Here is a 23,027-nt window from a genome sequence, read left to right on the forward strand (position 1 = left end):
TAAAGGGCGCCATTTAGCTAACTGATACAACTTGTTTGCATATATATTTTTTTATTATTAATCAAGTTAGGTGGCATCTGGTTTTGTAGAAGCTTTTGTTTGTTCAGTAATTGTTTCTTGCCGCTTTCAAGCATTTTTACAACTTTGCATGTACTACATTAACTGCTGATAGCATTAAATGTAGGAACTTTGACATAGCACTCAACTGAGGGCTACATATTTGGCTAAGTCCACTAGAAATTACATATATGTACATATGTATCAACGTAGCTGTTTTATGTTCGCCACACTCTGAATATTGCCACTGCGGTTTTTGTATGTATAAGTAACTACTTATTATTTTTACAACATAAGTCACCAGCTGCGGAGTCTTAATAATGCTGACATTTGCAACATGCGTTGTGGGGTGTTATGTTCAATTCTGTGGAGCTGAAGTAAACGAAAATACAATAGCAAATGAAAAGAATATGTATATATATGGGCCAATCCATGTCGAATTGACCATCAGATTAATTTTGGTCAGAAATTTTCTTTTATCATATAACAAAGTTCTGCCAAAGGAAAACAAATTCCAAAGTTCAAAATTTCACAATATCCGGGATTTCGCAAGGCTATTTTCTGAATATCTTAAAAACCATTATAAGTCTAGTTCTGGTTTTATTTTAAAGGTGATAGCTGGGGGATATAAAAAAATATTTGTATAAAAAAAATTGCAAAATTAAAAAATATCAAAAAATTTTAAATTCAAGGAATTATAAAGCAAAAAATTATATTTATAAATTTTAGGCTAAATTTTTTTTGAATGTCTCTAACTGATCTTAAAAGATCCTGAAATTTTTTATAATGAAATGATTTTTCAACTTTTAATAAATATAACTCTAAATGAAAAATAAATTTAAATTACAAAAAATATTTATATAACTTTGTTAGAGTTAGCAGAAAAAAAATTACAAATTACCATCTTGAAAATTTCAGGACACCCTTTAGGATCAATTGGAAATTGAGCCACAAACTTTTATAAGGTTTTCTTTTACGATTTTTTATTAAAAAATTCTGTAATTCTTTTTTATACATATATGTATATATTTTTTTCATCCTTAACCCCCATTTGGGGTTATAAAAAATACAAAAATACAAAAGGTGCAGAATTTTTAAATTCAAAACAATCGTTAGGCGAAAACTTATCTATTTTTTTTATAAATTTGCAATTTTTTATACAATACCTCTAACTGATTTTGAAAGGTCCTGATATTTTTTGTAAAGTTATGATTTTTCAACTTTGAAAAAAAAAACAAAAAGGTTTCAATTCTGAATTACGATTAAATTTAAATTAAATAAAAATTGGTTCTTAGCAATGTTTTTTGAGCAAAAAAAACAACAAAGGCTAAGAGTCTAAGCAGTAGAATTTACAGCTGCTATTTCGGAGATCACCACGTTATCATCCCAACAAACAAATAGTGATACAAAGCTCAAAAAACATTGCTAAAAAGTAAATATTATTGCGCCACAATAATAATAACAAAAATAAACATTGTTTAAAATAGCAAAAAAAAAGATGTTCAAAGTTAAAAAATTAATATCTTAAATAAACGCCTTTTTGAAAATTCCAGGAATTTTTAGATCAATTAATCCTCAAATTTAAAGTTGGTGCTTTTACGATTTTTTAATTAAAAAATTTCCGATTTTTTTTAATATATATTTTTTTTTTTGAATATGCAAAATCCCAAAAAATATGTGTTTTTTAATTTTTTTTCCTTTGGCAGTACTTTATTAAATAGTTAATAGAATAAAAGTTCTGACCAAAATTTATTCAAATCAAAAATGGTCATTTTCAATCATTGGTCGATTTGACATGGATTCACCCATGTGTATGTACGTATGTATTTTTAGCGCTTAATTTAGACATTTGTTGAAAGTACCATACACGATGATTTCTTTCTTACCTTACACTTCCCTCTGTTCATGCAGCTGCTAATGACAAGAATTATTACTTGCGTTGATGACTAGGATTATTGGACTGTCATTGCCCGCACATTTTCTGACAGCCTGCCCGAATCATATCTGCAAATTTTATTACCTCCGACGCCGCGTATACATTACACATTCCTTCTATGCGCACACAGTATTTCATACAATTTACCTTCAAAACTGATAAACTAAGAATCGTATTGGGAATTTGCTTTGTTGACAACTTGGTAATTAAGTCATTATGAAGTAGCTATGGGGAGACGTAACGAAAGTGGCAGCAAAACACTAGACAAAGGCCCTCAGTTTTAGTAAAATACATACAGACGAACATTCTCACTGTCCATTTATTATGTCGGACCGCTAGTTTCTCCCCATCCATCTATTGAGATTGCCTTCATCCATCCAGCTGTGCTTTATTGACATTCCAATTATTACTTCGCTTTCTCCACTCTTTTAGTTGTACAAATGTTATTTCGAAAATGACAAGCCATTGATAGTTGCTACTCAGTCAATGGTTAGTCAACAAAAGTGGAACGCTGAACCGTAGGTAACTTGCTTGACGTGCAAAACGAGTGCAACTGCAAAATTGGCTTAACCCATTCAACGAATGGTATTTTTCTAGTTGATGCAAAAGTTGAAGTACAGGCTTGGACTCTAAATGGAGGTATACATAGCTGAAAGAAAGTCGAATTTTACGTTTTATGGAAAAGTCACCCATCGACTGCTTTCTAAGTGGCTGCCACCTCTGTCTGGAAATTTCTGGAATAATTTGGAAGTCTCGGTTTGGGGTTAGTCTGGGTTTGGGGTTTGAGTTAGTTTGGGGCTCCCTGCAAAATGCTTCCCCACCAGATATTCCGTCAAGCTTAATCAGCATCACACCGGCCCCTTTTTCCTACCACTTCTGCGAGTGGAGAAATAAGTAATTATGGTCAGTCTAGTAGCGCAGTTATCCTCGCCATCAGTGATTAAGTAAGACTCTTAAAGAATATTAGTGCCTCCGAATTCCACCTGGCAGCCATAAGTCTGAATGCGGTCCTGGCTTCAGCAGCCATACCTACGATTTTGACGGGCGCTATATTATGCATGACAGCTAGCAGGAGGATACAACTTATCTTCCTGATTTCGGACTCATAGATTCCTAGTCGTGTTTTAAAATGTTCCCAATCAGAGAGCAAGTTAATCCTGCGAGCTCTATTAAAGAGTAATCTGGTTGACGACCAGAGAACAGAAATTTCGCTGCCTTTGTATAATCTTACGGGGCATCAGGAATGAAAAGTGTTTTTATGAGGCGTAGTGCAAACCCCGACCAGTTAATGTATCGAACTCTCGGAAAGATTCTAGTAAAGAGTCTTTCGTATGGCAAATGAAAGGCAGATGGCAAGATAGTTCGAAAGACTTTTGCTATTCTAGCACAAAAGTCTTAGAAAAAAGGCTATCTCAATCACCACTTGTGGTGAAAATTTATTTTGAGAGAAAGCACTTATATTTATATAACTTAGCTCGTGTCGCTCCAACAGCCGCAATGGCCGAGTGAGCAGAAGACTGGCGTTCGAGTTGTTTTTTCTTTTTTTAAATACATTTTTTTATTTTTTTTTTAATTTTCTTTTAATTTTTAAATTGTATTTTAAAAAGAAAAATATATATTTTTAAATTTCATTTAATTTTTAACTCTTATTTTATGTATTTTTATCTTATTTAATTAATTTTATTTCTCCCTTAATTTAATTTCTATTAACTTTTAGATGTTATTCTTTTAAAAATAAGATTTTTTTTATTTTCATTTAAACTTATGAACTTATTTTATTTTGTTCTTTTTGGATAACATTTTTTGTATTTTGTAGTTAAACTTTCTTTAAGTTTTTAGATTTCATTGTTCATAAAAAATGTTTTTTTTGCAATTTTGAAGTACTATTTGCTCCTTTTTTTGATATATATTTTTTTTAAATCATTATTTTTTAACTTTTTTTTAATTTTTTTTTTTAATAATTTTTAGATGTTATTTTATTAACTGAAAATGATATATGTTTTTTAGTTTCATTTAATTTTTAAAAATGTTTTTATTTATATTTGCTTTCTCATTTTATAATTTTTTAAATTTTTTTTTAATTTAATTTTTAAAAAACTTATTGCTAAAAGGTGAGCAGCATAACGCTAGCATATCATTCAATTAGTCTTTTGAACTACAGTAAAGAGCTTTCAAGATAGTTGCCAGAATTGGCAATTAAATGAGAGATATCAAAGCAGCCGATTGATAAAACCTCATCCCAAACACATCAACACTAAGCACTTATGTACGTTGTTAACAAGCAGTAAATCTGTCAAAAATTATTTTTAAACGTTGCATATTTTCCTGTTTTTATTTTTATCTTTTATTTTACCTTTGGCAGCTACGCCATGCCACATTAATCCATTAAGGACGGCGCCGTATTAGTCGGCCTTGGCAGGTGGCATGGTTGACTAACTCCGATTCACTGCTATGCTTTTCTCGTCAGTTGATAAGCTCTTTTGGGCTTTGGCGTGACAGCAATTTACTTGTATGACAACATAAATTCATACAAACGTATTTGCACTTAAGCAAATATACACAAAATTTTATGGCATTAATGTAATGTCAACAAACAGTAAGCCATCAGCATCATTGGTTGTAAATCTCCAAGCGATTTTTGAAAATTAATTGCAATTTAAAAATGTTTCTAATTTGCGGTTGCTGATGGCTCACAGCACAGCACAGATTTTTAACGGTAATGAAAATGACATCAATCAATAATGACTACGGAGAGGCGTGAAGGGGCGCAGCAGGCAATTAGTGGAGTGGTAGCGGTGGTTAATGTGCGGTTATGTTATTGATAGTTTATTGATGGGAGATGATGGCGACTGAACTGGATTTTAATGAGCAGGCGTTGGCGATGTGGGGTGTAATGTGATTTCTTATTTCCATGTCACATTTAAATTTTAGAAATCTAAACGGTCGCCGCTTTTTAGACAAAAATGTCTACAATTTCAGTGAATGATTTAATTCATTTGTTTGCTCATTTGTAGGATCTGTTTATCAGTTTTTCATGTAACGTTTTTGTAACAATCTGTGGTTTTGCCTATTTTTTTGTTGTAAATGTAGAAAATTGGCATGTCTGCGGTTACTACGGCTTAACAAAAAATAAGAGAGAAAAATGTAGTGCATTCACTGAGGAAAATAACGCATAGTAAGAATAAATACTTTGTATTTGTAAGAATAAATATTTTGTATTTTTGTGGTGTTGATTCAATCTCAACGATGGAAAGCACATTTACATGTCTGCTGTAGCTGAGTGCGCAAAGATTCTTGCCACAATTTATTAACTTCCAGGGTTCAGGGCTTAGCATGGAATTAATTTTTATTTGTTTTTGTTTATCTTAATTATGAAAAAGCATTCGTGAAGTGCAAACCGCTTGAATATTTCCATATTAAATACTAAAATTTGTATGCTAAAATTTATTACGAGTGGGGTTGGTGCTCTTTCATATGCGTAGTTTTTAAAATTTAGCACGTTTTTTTTTATTGTAAAACTTTTTTCTCTCAGTGTAGAAATCAGTAGTAGTGCAGTATTTTAATTTACAATTTTAAATACCCACACAAATTTACTACAAGTACATTTTTATATGCAAATACTAGTTTTAGGATACCCGCGTGTTATTCAGTTCAATGTTATTCCGTAAAATTTTACTGAAGAGAAAAAATATATATAAATAATTTCACCGGAAATAATGTTTTGGTTATTAAATAATTTCCGACCGAACACAGCCTACTGTATTGTCATTACTTAAATGTAGAGAAGCCAATTCCAACAGCCGGAACAGCCGCAACAACTGAAATAAATAAAAGTGTATGTAAAAAAAAAAGAATTCTAAGCATTACCGCAGAAATTTTAAATTTAATTGTAGTTTTTTAAGTTATTTTTTATTTTACTTAAAAAAAAAGTTATAACCCCATCAAATTTTGACAAGTTTTAAAATATTATTTTAGTTGTTATTCAATTTTGGTTAGTCTATTTATATATTAAAGGCAGTGTCACACGATTGGGGTTTTTTGCCGAAATTCGGAGAAAATCGTACCCCAATTGTGTGAATACCCAAATAGATTTCTTTATCCCAATCACGAAAAATAGTTTGTTGAAATTGTTCAATAGAAGATTGCTGCATTGTACCAATCTTTTGACTATAAAAAAATTGTCCAAATATAATAATAAAAATAAATAGTTAAAAGTTACGGTTGATTTTTTAGAATCTCAAAAAAAGCTCGAAATTCGTACGAGAGTTTGTTAATTTTTTTTTTAATAGTAGAAGCTTGGATCTACACGGGATTTGTTAAAGAATGAACTATATTTTTATAAAATGAACTATATTTTTATAAAATTAACTATATTTTTATTAAAAAAAACTAACCAAAATTTAATAACAACAAAAATAAGACGTTAAAACTTGGCAAAAAGTGGTTCGGCTATAATTCTGTGACCACTTTATGTATTTTTTTTTTAATATTTAATTGGACTTGCACATTGTACATAAAGGAAGTACATAACAAAATTAAAAAATAATGTTGTCTTTTTTTGCCTGTTTTCAAAGCTTATTTTTCTTTTTTCAAGTTTTTAGTGCCTTTAAACCTTAACCCTGGTTATTAACATCTTATTATCGGAAACGCTAACATTCTGAAATTTTTGAAACATTTGAAATTTTACCATTTCTACATTGGATTTTTTTGTAAAAAAATTTAATTTTTTTTATTTGTGCAGTTTTATTTTCCTAATGACAACTTGAGCGTGCTTTTTCTCCCTTTTTCGATAAAAGAAATTCTACTAAGTTTATTTATACATATATCGCCTTAAAAGCATTCGAAAGTCACTTAATTAAATTAGTAAGTAAATTTTTGTTACACCCGAAATTTTGATAAAAAAAATCTAGGAACATTATTTCAATACAACCATCACTAATTCAAACAGTGTAACAAGAAAGTTCACCGAAATCAAATTGAAGCCAAAATCATGAAGTGAAGTCACGTTTTATGTATTAATCATGAATGCTGATTGTTAGCTCAAAATTTATGAGGCAACGTTAACTTAAGAAATAAGCAACTGAACACATGCGAGTACACGTAAATACAGCAGCTTACTTAAATGGCCCATTTAGTAAAATAAGAAAATTAATGAGAGAAAAAAAAAATTGCAATTAACTTTGTTTAGTGCCAGTCATTGGTATAGCAGTTAGCTTTGTTTTAACTTGCTACATGCCACAAAGAATCTACATAGGCACACACTAATTTTGTATGCCATCAAGAGAGAGAGTCTTCTGCTATTCCCTTTGAAGTTGCAGAAAAAATCAGCAACCGCAGAGCCACTTTCTGAAGTACGGCGCATGAAAAATGGCGGAGTATTTGCAATCAAGCCAGCATATTTTCCGGTGTGGCACATTTGCCGCAGTGGTTGTTGCATCGTAGTTCAAAATGCGTAGCTATTGCATACCATTGCTGCTTAACTATGTATTTCTGCGCCGCTGTTACCATGGACGCTTTTGATGCAGTTAGCTCAAAGCGGCGCGATGCAAAATACAACCGGTGCTGATGTACATACATACATACATACATACATACATAAGCAAGTGAGATATGGAAAGCTTGTAAATAAATTATATGCTGTGCAGTGAAGCTGCAATTCACGTACAACATTTAAATAGTTTTTAACGTAGTTAAAACTTTCTTCTCTGTATCCTAGATATGTACATATAGGCTATATATAGACTATAGACATGTAGACTATTTGCTGCAGCGCAAGCCCTTGCGTTAGCAAGCCACACATCGACATTTGTATACTTACACACATATGTACCTGCATATGAGGCATTCCTTGCCAACGGGCAAGGTTTACAAATTTTAATGCTCAGTGGCGTTTTTTTTCAAAATTCAAATGGCGACTAATTAAAAAAAAAATCATTATATACACTTGAAAATTGTTAAACAAGGGTTTTTGGGGACGCAGATTACGAATATAATATTTCTTAATTTTTCAAAATTGAAAATGCCGAATGATTCCTCAAAATCTGTATCAGATTGATTTGAAAATGGAAGTCATATTCGACATAAGAAGAATTGTTCGAGCCCTGGTCAAATCAAGATCGAAAAAAGTGTATAAAAAGGTTGATTCTTAACAGTGGTCGTCCCTCGACAGGTAATGGCAAACCTAAGAGTGTATGAAAAAGCTTCTCACAAAAGCCATTCACTGTTTGAAATTCTAGGAAAAGCTAGGCCAAACATATAGCAAAATGATAAGCGCCAAATTATTTTGATTATAAACTAACAACAAATGCGAGCCAACGCGAGACAGCAGTCAACGAGTCAATCGATTTTTGTCCCATTTTGCTTCTTCCAAGAATTCTGTGTTTGTTGTGAGTGAGCAAAAGTGAGTCAACTTAACTAGACACAAGTTGCGAACGCCTGTAGTAAACTAACTGGCGACAGACACATAGGCTCGTTCGGTATAGAGGTGGAGAAAAGCAACGTGTTGGGATATAACGGCGCGCTGATTGGCTTACACGAGTAACGCATATATCCATATACCAACGTCTGAACGAAAGTTTGACTTATCTCGGCAGCCAGTTCGAAAACGGCCTATCACAGAAAACTTAAAAAAAAACGCCGTAATTCGAATTTTATTGAAAATCTGATAAGATAGGACGTTTTTGAATCGGCACCAGAAATAGGGCGTTCTTCAACCAAATTCTATAATAGGGCGTTGCTGAAAAGATTTTTGAGTTAGGGCGTTTCCGAACTGGCTGCCGAGTTAGGTCGATCTTCAACTCAGATGTCGATACAGGGTGTAGGCATATTATTTATTTAAAGTTTTTAGTTTGGTGGTGTTGAACTAAGAAATAAGTATAATTTATAAAATATCTGAGGAATGCAGGCTAAAAACTTCTCACGGTACAGTTTTTGTATTTGTTTACCGTACATCAGAAATTCAGGTTTACAGGGGTTTTTAGGGTCGCTGAATTCGAATCTGAAGTCAAAATAGAAAAAAAAAACAAAATGGTCTATCGAATATGGCACCTAAACTCTTACACACAAGAATTTTGTTAAAAGTAATAAAGAATGGCTTATGGTTATGTGTAGTGAACCAATTTTTCGAACGAAAAAAGACACTGAAGATTGCACAACGTCGAGGCCGGTTTGTCTTTAAACCAAATTTGACAAGGGATGACGGAAAATCGTTCCACAATACATCATACTGCTACCCTGTTGGAAGCACAAGCATGCAAAAATAAGCTTATGTTTATATTATTTAAGATTTATTGGGGTTGAATTTGAAAAATATTTGTTAAATTCACGTAAAATTTAGTTATATTTGGGTTTTTAATCTTTTATCTAAAATTCTTATATAAAAATTCTCTTGCATTTAACATAATCATGTTTACGTGTACCTTACATGAAATTCGTGGAAACAAAACTAATAAAAAAACTAATAAAAATTAGATATATACAGAAAAACTTTCAATAACATTTTTTTATTGGTGAAGCCTTGCAAAAATGACTTATGACATTTTTTTAAACTGTTTTTATTAAAAAAATCATTTGAGTATTTAATTAATTAAATACTATTTAGATGAGCACATTAAAAATTTTTTAAATTAAACCTGTAGAAGAAAAACCCATTTTACAAAATTCGAAATCGATCGCCGCTTTGGCTTTTGGCGTTCTTTTAAACTTTAGCATTACATTTTTACTTTTCAGAGCGCTGCGCTAACTAACACTTCCCCACTGATCATAGGAACAGATGCAAAAAGTCGGGACCTATCTTGAGACATATTTCGATAGCTGAAATATCATTTTAGCCAATGGAAGAGAATAAAACTCCAAAATCGATACTTTATTTTTGGATTTATCGACACGAATTGGGGACCAAATATCACTGTGCAACTGAAATGCAAAGTAAAACTTTCAACATCTACCTGTCTGATTGTTATAAAATTTTCTTTCATGCTAACTTTTCAAGCAACAAAATGAAACAGTTAAATGGTTAAAGAAGAAAGGGGTAGTTTCCCTATTTTCTAACGTTGTTTGCAGTACTACTATAATGCCTGCGCTGTTGTAAAATTTCCACTGGCTTCCTATTTTCTTGAAAATTTCCTCAAGATATTCCCAAACTGGCATACATACAGACATAGCTTTAAAGTAATGACAGCAAATTGCTGCTGTACGAGTGTACATACGTTGTTGCTGCTAAGACTTTCACCTTAGTTGTAAAATACTTTGAGACATATTTTGTAAAGTTTGCAATTCTCTGCGTGCAGATGCACATTTCTAAAAACATACATACTTACTCATCTATTTAGGTGTGTATGTATGTAATTGTTCAAGTACTCCCAATGGTCGTAATTTCATTTTGTTACTTGTTAGATTTTTATTTCTTTTTTTCTTTCTTCGTGCGTTTCTCCTTTGCTCTCTTGGACAGGCCAGCAGAATTTATGCGCACATAAAACATGCAAATTCTTTAGTTATTTCTACCAGAAATTTTCCAGTTCGTTTACATTCATCTACATTTTTATAAGCCACATACATACATACATTTGCACAAATTTATATGTATTAAGTACGCTTGTTGTTGCAAATGGCAAATGGATAGTTAAATCTGTGCTTTTGAAATATTTCTTAGTTGACTAAGTTTTTGTAGAAAATAGTAATTATTATCTTGTAAAATTTTCATTTACGCTTGCAATTTAGAAATTTGCGTAGAAAGTTATTAAAAGTTCTGACTACTTGAGTGATATCAAGATTATTTGTTTGAATGGAAAAAAAAATTATAAAAAAAAGTATTTTGTCAAATTCATTGCTCTATGTGCGTGGTTTGTAGTAACACGCCGCACAGTGCACGATTTGAGAGTGTCGATGGACAAAATCATAAATCTCTCGATAGGAATAAGATATAAATTTTGGAAAATATGGGTTCGAGAGCTGCCATAATGGTCTGCAAAATTTTGTTTTTGATACAGAAATATTCCTAGAGCATCTACACAGACGCATTTCTGCATCAAAAACAAAATTTTGACAAAAATAGCGCTTACCTTATTTTGAAGGTTAGGCCTCGATTTTTTGGTTTTATGGTCTTTTCAACCGAGGAATACAAAGTTTACTAAAAAATCTTTTAAATGCCCATTTTTTTCATTTTAAAGTTCTATCTATGTTTTCAACTTTTTAATCAGATTTTTAAGTATTTTTTTAGTATACAGAAGATTAGTAGTAGCCCATTAAATTCAAGTAAATAAAATAAAGTACAAGTTTTAAATTGCTAAAAAATGGTGTTAATTTTTGATAATTTTTTATTTTTTTGACTGTGATGCATTTTTTCCATACAAAAAGGTGTCGAATATACTTATTATGGAAGGAAATGTATTAACAAAAAAAAAATGTCAAAAATCTACGGAATTTGTTAACAAAAAATTCTGAAAAATTTGATAAAAAAAGTTGAAAATTTAGATTCCTCGGTTGAATATCTTCAAGAAAAGTCCATAATATCAAAAACCAAAATTTTTTGCATAAATTTTGTTTGAAGGTTGATTTTTCAACCAAATATTTTTGGGGTTTTATATAATGATTATATAATGGCACTATATTTCCCTTGTAGGTCATTATTTCAGGTTTCAAGCCCATATTTTAATTTTATTCCTATGGAGAGATTTATGATTTTTTCCATCGACGTTTCCAAATCGTGCACTGTGTGCTGATAGTTGTACCTTATACACATACATTAAATAAAAATTCATACATGAGTCGTTTATTAGGGCAGCTAAAAAAAAAAGTCAACAAATTCTCACCCAAATTTGAAATATTTTCTCGGAAGTGTTGGTCGAGTTTTGAGTATACAGCCTGACAGTGAGCAAGTTTCAAATGGCTAAAAATTATCGTTGAAATTTTGGATTCGTCGAATTTGGTGCGGTTTTCTTCCATATAAAAGTAAATTGTACTTATTCGTTATATGGAAGCAAATACGACAAAAAGAAATTAATAAAAAATTTCTCAAAAATCAACGGAAATTTTTATCCACTTCAAACTTGCACATTATCAGACTAAAATTGAATGGACTATAAAACTGTATATACTTACATACATACATACAATTCTAACACTTCTAAGGACCTCTCAGTAGATCTCTGCTTTAAGCTACCAGACCACTGCAGTGTCTTTCGCGGCTATAAAAGTTTCTCTTGACCTGCCTTCAGTAACTATATACTCCGATAGCCAAGCAGCTACTGGATTGCTGCAAAACCTCGTCTATAACTGCGATAGAATGTAGGAAAGTCCTTAAGGATCTAGTTTCAAAATCTACTACTCACATAGTGTGGGTGCCAGGACACAGGCACATTCAAGGTAATTGTGTGGCGGACGAGCACGAGGGGAAGGGAACCACCCTGTGTGACGTTAACTCCTCTATTACCTGTACCCCCAATTACCTGTAAGAGACAGCTCAGGAAATACTTCGTTAAGAAGGCAAACCAAATATGGTCGGAAGAACCCACGTGTGGAACGAATCGACAAGTCTGGCTCAGGAAATAGGAGACAAAAGAATCTTAAATTGTAAAAACTCGAAAAAACTACATTATAACTAAAGTTTAGTCTAATTAATAGGCTAAGTGAAAACTCTCGGACCAGCTAAGCTAAACAATTAAAAAAATGAAGAAAAAAATAAAAATTAACAAGTAATTTTTAGCAAAAAAAACCGACTTCAACTCTCATATAAATATATATATATATATATATCTCATGATCCAATGATCGGATCTTAACCAGAATAGTATGGGACCACCTCTGAGATAATACCTTTCCGATGCAAAAAGAATTATCGAAATCGGTGGTCCAACGATATGCGGTAACATATGTACATAAAAAAAAAAATGTTCCGACGAAAGAATTATCGAAATCGGTGGTCCAAAGATATGCGGTAACATATGTACATAAAAAAAAAAATGTTCCGACGAACTGATAACCTCCTTCTTTTTTGGAAGTCGGTTAAAAATTAAAACTAGATTCCTCTTTTCTGCTATCAAAAAATTTATGTACACCAGATTGCGCTTTCCGAAGTTTTTGTTTCCCATTCCAACAAATAAACTAAGCAACAAATAGCTTAAGGTACTTGCATGTATATAAATTTTTGGCGCACAACTGTTACCGCCTCCCTGTTGTTTGTTGCAGATATTGTGCTGGAAAAATTCAACACAAAAGCACATGAAAATAAATTATTCAACTTTCTGCCAAAATTGACCATTACAATCGCCTTTACACAACTACATATGTATGAACTGCCATAGCACTTTTAAAGCATGCTCAGTTTTTCGTCCATTTCATAGACCAGTGAAATTGTTTTTCTTGGGTTCTTTTACTTTATTTTTATTTTCAAAATATATGTATTTATGTATGTATAGTAAGCTTACAACAGACGGTAGGAACAGCTAATAAAAATTGTAATAAAAATAAAGTAAACAACGGTAAAAACATACGTGTGTATACTATAAAAAAATCACCGCAGTTGAATGCTGCTGCATACAGTGGACCATGTCACCGCCTGCAATGCAATCAGTGCGACACAAAATGTCCAGAATGTTGCCACCGATGTTGCGGAGTGACACAGCATTCACTGCATGGCTTTTATGCGTTTGTTCAACTGCATGACAGCGTCTATCCATTTGCCTCAATACTGATTTATTTTATTTTTATTTTGAATGTATTGAATGCACATACAAGAAAAACATAAAAAAAAGCTTGTAAAAATAAAAATAAAAGCACACAAAGCAGCGAAAACTTTTTGACATGCATTCTACTGCACCGGCAACAGTCATATGCCTGCGATTTCAATTTCAATTTTAGCGTCACTCTATTTTGATATGGGATTTTATTGTTACTGCTATTTATTTGCTGTTTTATTAGCATTTCGATTTTTTAATTTTATTTCATTTCTCTATTTGTGTCTCAAATTGCAATTGCGGATGGTTGAATGGCTGAATGACTTTCAAAACAGGCTGACAAGCAAAACTTTGTCGAGACGTGCGCTCATTCGTTCATTTATACACATGTCCGTCCGTTATGCAATTTCTCGCTCGTTCATTCATTCATTTATTCGCTCATTTATTTGTATTACATTGATGTTGCGTATACGCCATGGCGGCGTGAAGCTATGAAGGGGACAAAAGTGTTTGGTGATAATCAATGAGGGTTGTGTAAACGAAAGGAGAGGGAAATATAAGAGAAACTACATTGTGCGCATTTTCGTCATTCATTATGTGCACCTACGTACGTAAATGTATACTATACATATTAGGGTGGTCCTTAAAATATCCACGTCATCGGGTACACCTTTATTTTGTTCTATTTACGTACAAAATAAAGACATCCATGAAAATTTAAATACTAAAAAAAATTGAGGTCGCAACCAGCGTTTGAAAAAATTTTTATTAAAATAATGCAAATAAAATTGACTTTGACCAGCCACAACTCAGCGAGTTTAGGAATTTATATGAATACGTTTCAATAATATGTTAAATTTATAGCGATTTAAAAAAAATAAATTTATTAAAATCCTGATGGAGACTACTAAAAACTTGTTTGTGGCGTACCCCATACAAAATTTAGATTCTGATATTTTTAAGGACCAACCTAATATATATCTACCCACTATATGCACGTAAGTGCATTTAAAATTACACTTGCATATATTGAAATGTGTTCGACTGCAAGCAAAAAGATGTAATGCATTCACTGAGACGCAAACGTCAAGCTGTGAAGCTGTGTTTTTCTGTGATCTGTTTAAATTTTGTGTTTGATAAAGCTGTTTACGCTTATTAAAGTAAAAAATTAAAAAAAGTGTTAATAAACTTCTGGTGCACAATTTAAAGATAAGTAAAACATCAAAATTTCCCGTAGATTTGATTAATTTAACTTGATATTCTTAATTGCATGTGCCGAGTATTTTGTTTCATATAATATATTGTTGTTGTACAATTGTTTTTGTTTGTGCACATTGATTTTGCTCTTTTTGTCCTTTTGTCATTTCTGCTGTTTCATCTTTGTCACAGCTGTTTGCGTTGTGTTTATTAGGTGTCTAATATACAGTGCATTTAAAACTGTTCGCTAACTGATATTTACCAGCTGATTGGTTCACTGATTAATACATCGTTTTCAAAACCGTTTTTGCTTTTTTGCTTCTAAAACCTAAAAATAAATATAATTTTAAACATGTCGTGTATTTACACCAATTGCCACGTTAAAAGCGACTCCTATGTGCCATGCTGGCTCTGCGATGGGATTGCCCATATAAAATGTGCTGGTTTGAGCGGTAGAGTATTAGACGCTATTAACGAGGGTAAGGGTCTTCGTTGGTCTTGTCAAAAATGTAGATCAACCGAAGTTAATTTATTTAAATTCTTCAGGCAGTCCAGAAATGGTTTTTCTGAGATCGGGAAGGATCTGTCGGCGCTTGTTGAGAAATTTAAGCATTACGAAAAAATGTTTAGATCTTTCACTTGTCTCGACGACCCTCCACACTCTGAAGATAGCCGTGAAAATAAAGGTGGGCATGTTATTAGTCCACCTAAAAAGACAGCCACGGATTCTGGTAAAAAAAATCCTCCATCCCAGTCCTTAGAACTTATTAATTTATCTTCTCCATGCCCTCAGGCATTGGAGCCTCCGATTTCTAAAGCCATATCCACTAGGTCTACTTCAAAAAATAGTCAAACCGTTGATTTAACAGTGTTGCCATCAACATCTCAAGCTCCACTGTCTAACTTAGTTCCTCCGAATAATTCGGAGCCCCGCACATCAGACATCATTTCCAAAAAGTTGGTTGTAATTCCTCCGAGAAGATCAATCTTTGTCTCTAGATTTGCTAAAGATACTTCTTCGGATGATATAAAGTCATACATATCGACTAAAATTAGAACTAAAGATGTATTTATTCGTAAATTTAATTTTAAATACGATCGCGATATTTCATCTTTTAAAATTGATGTAGCTTCCGAAGATTTTGACTCACTACTAAATAGTTCATTTTGGCCGACCGGGGCGTTTGTTCGCGAGTTTGAGTATAAACCTAATAAAAGTAATAATAACGTAGCTAAAATTTCTAATCTTAATTCCGATTCAAAAAACTAACTCGCAAGTCTAATTTAAGTATTTACTATCAAAACGTTAGAGGTTTGAATACCAAATTAACTGACTTATATTTAAAAGGTTTTGACTGCAATTATAATATTATTTCCTTGACCGAAACATGGCTCAAACCTCATATTTTTAATTCCGAAATTCTTCCAAATGAATATCAAATATACAGGAGTGACCGCGTGGGCAGAATCGGCGGTGGTGTTCTTTTTGCGGTGCATTCATCGATACCATCCGAGGAAGTTAGTCTTCCTGTCATTGAATATACCGAATTTAAATGTATACGTGTACAGGCTGGAAAGACTTATATTTATTTAGCTCTTTGCTACATCCCTCCTAATTCTGCCGTATCGGTATATATGCAGCTAGTTTCTTTACTTGAGACCGTAAATGCAATGCTTACGGCATCCGATTCTATGATTGTTTTGGGCGATTTAAATCTGCCACATATTTCATGGAACATCATTGACACCGATGTTGTACCAGTTTCATCTGGAGATAGTTACAATGTATTTCTGGAGGAAATGGCTGAACTATGCCTCAAACAAATAAATATATGTCCAAATAAGTTTGGAAAGGTCTTGGATCTCGTTTACGTTGATGATGTTCCGAAGGCCTCTATTAATCGGTGTGATCCCCTAGTTTTGCCGGAAGATGCATACCATCCTGCTCTTGAGTTAAACTACGAAATCATAAATGAAATACATAATAATAAGTCAAGTTCAAGTACTAGATATGTTTTTGCGAAAGCAAATTTCAGGAAAATTAACAAAGAACTTTCAAAGTTATCTTGGCCAATATATAGAGATGACGTGGAGCGTAGCGTTGAGCACTTTAATGATACTGTTTTCAATTTGTTTCGAAAGTATGTGCCAATACGTAATATTGTTCATGAAGAACCAATACAATTATGGTTCACTAAAGAGCTTAAAAAATTGAAAAATAAAAAGTCGCACTCTTTTAAACTGTATAAAAGAACGGGCTTACACAGTGATTACCTAAGGTACTCAGTTTTGCGGCACAGCTACTTTGCATTAAATAAGAAATGTTATAATTCATATTTATGTAAAATTAAGAGGAATTTAATTAACAATCCTAAATCATTTTATGGTTTCGTAAATTCAAAGCGTAAGGCACATGGTTTTCCGTCCGCTATGCATTATCGCAACACTGTATCTAGCGACAGCCAACTCATTGCCAACATGTTTGCTCGGTTCTTTAGGTCCAATTATTCTGTAGACTTCCCTATAAGTGGAGACTATCCGCACGAGCTTTGTCCAGTCAACTCTGCTTATATTCCAGTAATATCTTCCGATGAAGTTTTACACTCTTTAAAAACCATAAAAGCGTCATTTAGGCCTGGACCTGATCATATTCCGACCTGTTTTCTTAAAAACTGCGCTGAGAACATCTGCGAGCCTTTAACAACTCTATTCAATTTGTCACTTAAACATGGCGTTTTTCCGTCAGCCTGGAAGGAGTCTTTCATAATACCACTTCACAAAAACGGCAGCAGGTCGTCTATAGAAAACTATCGAGGCATAGCGAAACTCTCCGCTATCCCCAAATTATTCGAAGCAATTATTGTTAACCAGCTGACATATTCTATATCTTCTTCAATTACACAATCTCAACACGGGTTTTCTAAAGGAAAATCTACTATTACTAATTTATTGGAGTTTACAACTCATGTCTCAAACGGTTTTAGAGCAAATGCTCATACCGACGTAATTTACACCGATTTCAGTAAAGCTTTTGACAAAGTATGTCACTCGTTACTCATCCGTAAACTCGACCTAATCGGCTTTCAGCCCAGTCTCCTTCAATGGATCTCATCTTACCTCTCTGATAGAACACAAAGAGTTATTGTTAATAATTGTTCTTCCAACATCATTAAAGTTTCTTCAGGAGTTCCTCAGGGAAGCCACCTTGGTCCGATTCTGTTCCTGATATTCATTAATGATATTTCTTCTATAATAAAACATTCAAAAATTTTAATGTATGCCGATGATGTGAAACTTTTTAAAACATTGTCCTCTATCGAAGAAAGGTCTTTGTTACAAGCGGATCTGAACAACGTGGTTAGTTGGTGTAATACAAACTATATGCCACTAAACCTTCAAAAATGTAAAGTTATGTGTTTCTCTCGGAGGGCTGTTCAACCAGCTGTTTATTCAATATCAAATTATAATCTGGAGCAGGTATCCAATTTTGTCGATCTTGGTATCACAATGGATTCCAAACTCAATTTCAACCATCATATTAATGTTACAGTCAATAAAGCCAAAGGCGTTTTTGCATTTGTAAGGCGATGGTCAAAAGAGTTCAAAGATCCTTATGTTACAAAAGCTCTTTTTACCAGTTTAGTTAGACCTATACTAGAATACGGATCTATTGTTTGGAATCCCCGCTACCAAGTTCATTCAGAAAGGATTGAATCAATTCAAAAACAATTCTTGCTTTTTGCATTGCGTAATTTTAACTGGGATTCAGATTACAATCTCCCCCCTTACACAAGTCGTCTAAAGCTCATAAATTTGCCTACACTCGCAAGTCGTAGAGAAATGCTGGGTATAATATTTATCGTAAAATTAATGACAGGCTTGATTAATAGCCCGGCCCTCCTGGCTGAGGTAAATTTTAATGTTCCTTCTCGAGTGTCAAGACACTTTCGACCTCTATTTTTAAAGCCATGCAAAACTAATTTTGAACTAAACGAATCATTCCGTGGTTTATGTCAAGATTTTAACTGTCATTCCAGCACGTTTGACGTATCGGACTCGATTTTTACTATAAAGAAAACTATTATTTCCACTCTCAATAATTGAAATACTATCTTTAGCATATCCAATCAGCTGATGAATTTGATTCTGTAGCTGAATAGTTTTAGATCTCGACACTTAACAAACTCCTGTTTCCACTACTCGGCACGAAAAAACTAAAAAAAAAAAAAAAAAAAAAAAAAAGTTTCCGTACGTCATGCGGACTGCGCCCCTCGTGTCGGTTGGGCGGGAATGGAGGGTAAAAAGCCGTTGGGATTAATTAATTAATTAATTAATTAGTATGCGTAGACATTAGGGTAGTAGAACCAAATTTCGGAATTCTAGTGCTCTCACTTACCCCCTAGGATTGTTGCCTTACTTTGAAATCGAAACATTTTTAGAGGTCGCTCGCGGCGCTAAAAGTTTCCCATGTATTTTATATGGTAAAACAAAAAAAAAAAACAATTTTTCGTAGAAATAGTATAGAATTTCTCGAAACCAATATTTTTCGACCGGAAACCCCTTTAGGAGATTTAAAATCATAATATCCAATGGTTTATTTAACCATTCTTTATACCAACTGTTTTTTAACTGGCTATTAATATTGGAAGTATCCTGAAGAGAAACATAGGTTTTCCGATCGAAAAATATTGATTTTTAGGAATTCTGTACCATTTTTATGAAAACTTGGTTTTTTCTTTTTTTGTGTTACCTCTAATATTTTTGATTTCAAACGAAAAATTTTTTTCTATAGAAAAATCTTAGGGGGTGCGAGCGTTAAATTCCGATTTCACTTGGTTTTGTACCAGCCTAGTGTACAAACATATCTGCATAGTTGCGCCATATTAGTTTTGTTGCTTATTCAGCTCAACAAAAAAAAAGAAGAGATTCCTTCCCCTCTATTCCATTTCTGTTTCCTTTTTATTCTTGTCTGCTCTTCCGCAATTGCCATTGCCGCTACAGTTGTTTGCTGCGTTGGCGTTTTCATTTTCATTTTCGTTTTCATTGTGTTTGTTTACTGTCGCAACTAAGTCAATTTCTATTTTTAGTAGCGTAAAACATTTTTAAAAATATTCTCATTTATACACATTTGAAATATTTTTCATACATCCTTAAATGCTGACGTGGTTTAAACACACTTAATGCATACATACCTACATAAACGAGTACACATATATATAGGTAAGTATATACCATGTCATTTATACAAATACAACACTACGGTAGCAAAGAGTGCCTCATAATTGTCGAGGTTACGGCCTTCTCAGCTACTTTGCAAGCCAAGCGTGGCAGCAATGAATGGCAAGCGCATCAGCAACATTTTATATTGCATTTGTATGAGTGTGCGTGAATGCATATAAATTTAGCGAGACACATGCAGCTCAGCTTTGTGTTAATGCACAAACATACGTACATACGTGTATGCATACTTTTACACATGTCTGCTTTTAAATATATCCTTGGCCACCTTGATCTTTTGCTACATTGTTGCCATTTTTCTTTTCGGAATATTTATGCATGTGAGATGTATTTCCTCCATTTTAATTTTACTGAAAAAATGCTTAATATGCTTGCGTTTTGTGCAAGCAAATATCTTAGTGGCTGAAATGCAATGAATTCTAGTGCGTATGAGGCAAAGTTTTCTGCATTAAAGCGGTATGTATTTGTTTCTCCTATATCGATCGCCTTACATTTAAATATTCAAGTTAGATTCAGGGAAAGCGCTGTCTCTGGGGAGTGTGATCAAAATGAGCTGTTAGTTAAGTGAATTTAAGAAGGCATGCTCATGTTAGGTTGGGTTGAAGTGGCTGCTGAACTTCGAGCAAGCCAGCACATCAAAGCACAGGCCCCTTATGATACCACATGGATTCAAGACTTCTACTCCTTAAACCAGTTCTACAAACCTTAAAAATCGACGTATTCTAACCTTTGCGGTTGCGCATAGATCATCTAAAAATTCTATAGCCAGGAACGATCTCTCTCTCTCTCTCTCTCTCTCGATCTCCATATGTTTCATTTAGGCCACGTATTGCACATCCAGCGTGTATCAGGCCGAAAGTGAACGGCATACCACCATCATCCAGGCTGGCGAAAGTGGAATGGAAGTACTCCCTTTTGCAAGCTCATATGCCTTCTCATTTCTGCAAAACTTAGTCTACTTACTGTATGCCGAGATTAAGGTACACCTTCTGCCTTCTGGATTGCAGATACCTTCACCGGGAAGGTCGAAACATAACCCCCAAGAGGTGGTGTGTGTCAAGTGAGGATGGTGCTTAAGGAGACCAAGCGCAATATTTACATATGTACAACAAATTTGGTATAGATTGCTCACATACATAAATATGTTTATATATATTTGATATTAGTGGGCTGCGCCACACCCAGTTTCTCAAAAATTTTATTAGAAACAAATGTTTTTGCTAAACAGCCATTTCAGATAAGAAATATTGAGCAAACAGCAAAAATTCATCAGCCACACATATAGATTCTACTTAGATATCCTAACTTCCCTCTTTTTTATATGATTTCAATAAATGGGGCATCGATATATTTTCTAATAAACGTTATTTCTTTATTAAAAATTCACCCAATTGATCATTTTCATGTAAATTTTTGCAATGGTCAAAGTAGACTAAATGCAAAAATATATCATATCATATATCATAATCATAGTCTCAAAATCGATTTAATGTTTCAAAATTAGTCAAGTAGTGTATGAATGAGTGCATCTATTACTAAAATATCATTATTTTTTAATAAAAAAAACTATAGGCTTAACGGTCCATAAGAAACCTGTTTTGGTATGCGAACCCGCCTACAACTTATAGTATGTTATGTTTCGGGTGTATTCCGTTTTATTGTGTAGGCCTCTGTTATTATTCCCTCAAAATAAGGGTAAGCTAGTTTAATGTATATATTTATATATACCCTATAAAAATTTTTTGGAACTTTCGAAAATGACCTTCGATATCCAGTCTGCATATCGGGCTGAGAGCTAACTCATAACCAACCTTAGTTTTCCAACGTTCATAGTATATTGTAAATACACTCGAGATGGGTTCAAAAAAAAAAAATGGAAACCATAGTAACAAGAGAGATAGTGAAATCTAGCTCATTCTCGAAGGGAATATAAGACAATCACACTGTCGCATTAAAATTTAAATTCGATAATGGGCTGGATTTCGAATTTGTACATTGGATAACGAGGGTTCCGTTTGCTGGAGAACGGCCCTGTTCTAGAATCGAATACTAACCTATTGCACATTCGATATCGAAAGTGAGACTCGAAAAAATTTTAGGTTTCCAATCATTTTCGAATTGCTAACCAAGCCCAATGTTTATTGGGTATATATATATACTAGCGGTACCCCGGTGTGCTTCTCTACGCCAAATATTGAAAAATGAGTGAAAAATCCTGGATTTTTTCTATATGAAAATTTATCATCTGTTTTATTTCAAAATTTTTGATTCTTTATTTTAAATCTTAATCCAACACATTTGGAATACAACATTTTTTGTTTTTCCATCTTCGGTATGAATAAATAAACTATTTGGAATACCAACTCTTGAACAGGATACGTATACATAGCTACCAATTCCAATAATCTACCACAAATATTTCAAGAGATATACCAGATGAAAATTTTTGTTAGTATGGGTGGTGCCACGCCCCTTTTCCGAATTTGGGGAAACTTAACACAAACCATCTGCATAATAGCCCGACTATGCCGTATAAATTTGGTTGAAATCTTGCACTTATTTATTGTATATAAGATGTGAGGTGCCACGCCCTCTTTTCCAATACCGCCCATTTTTCTCCATGAGTATGGAATTATTTGATATACCTCTATACCAATTTCCAGTACTCTACCACAAATATTTCAAGAGATATACAATATAAAAATTTTAGTTAGTATGGGAGGTGCCACACCCCCTTTTACGAATTCGGGCAAACTTTACATAAGCCATCTGCATGATAGCCTGAATATGCCGTATAAATTTGGTTGAATTCGGTGAAGCCGTTCTCAAGTTATAAGCTAACTCACTAATTTTTATATATAAAATAGAGGCGCCACGCCCCCTTTTCCGAATTCAAGCAAACTTCACATAAACCATCTGCATGATAG

Source organism: Rhagoletis pomonella, unplaced genomic scaffold, assembly GCF_013731165.1.
Source record: "Rhagoletis pomonella isolate Grant_MI unplaced genomic scaffold, Rhpom_1.0 Rhpom_scaffold_00002, whole genome shotgun sequence".
NCBI lineage: Eukaryota > Metazoa > Arthropoda > Insecta > Diptera > Tephritidae > Rhagoletis > Rhagoletis pomonella.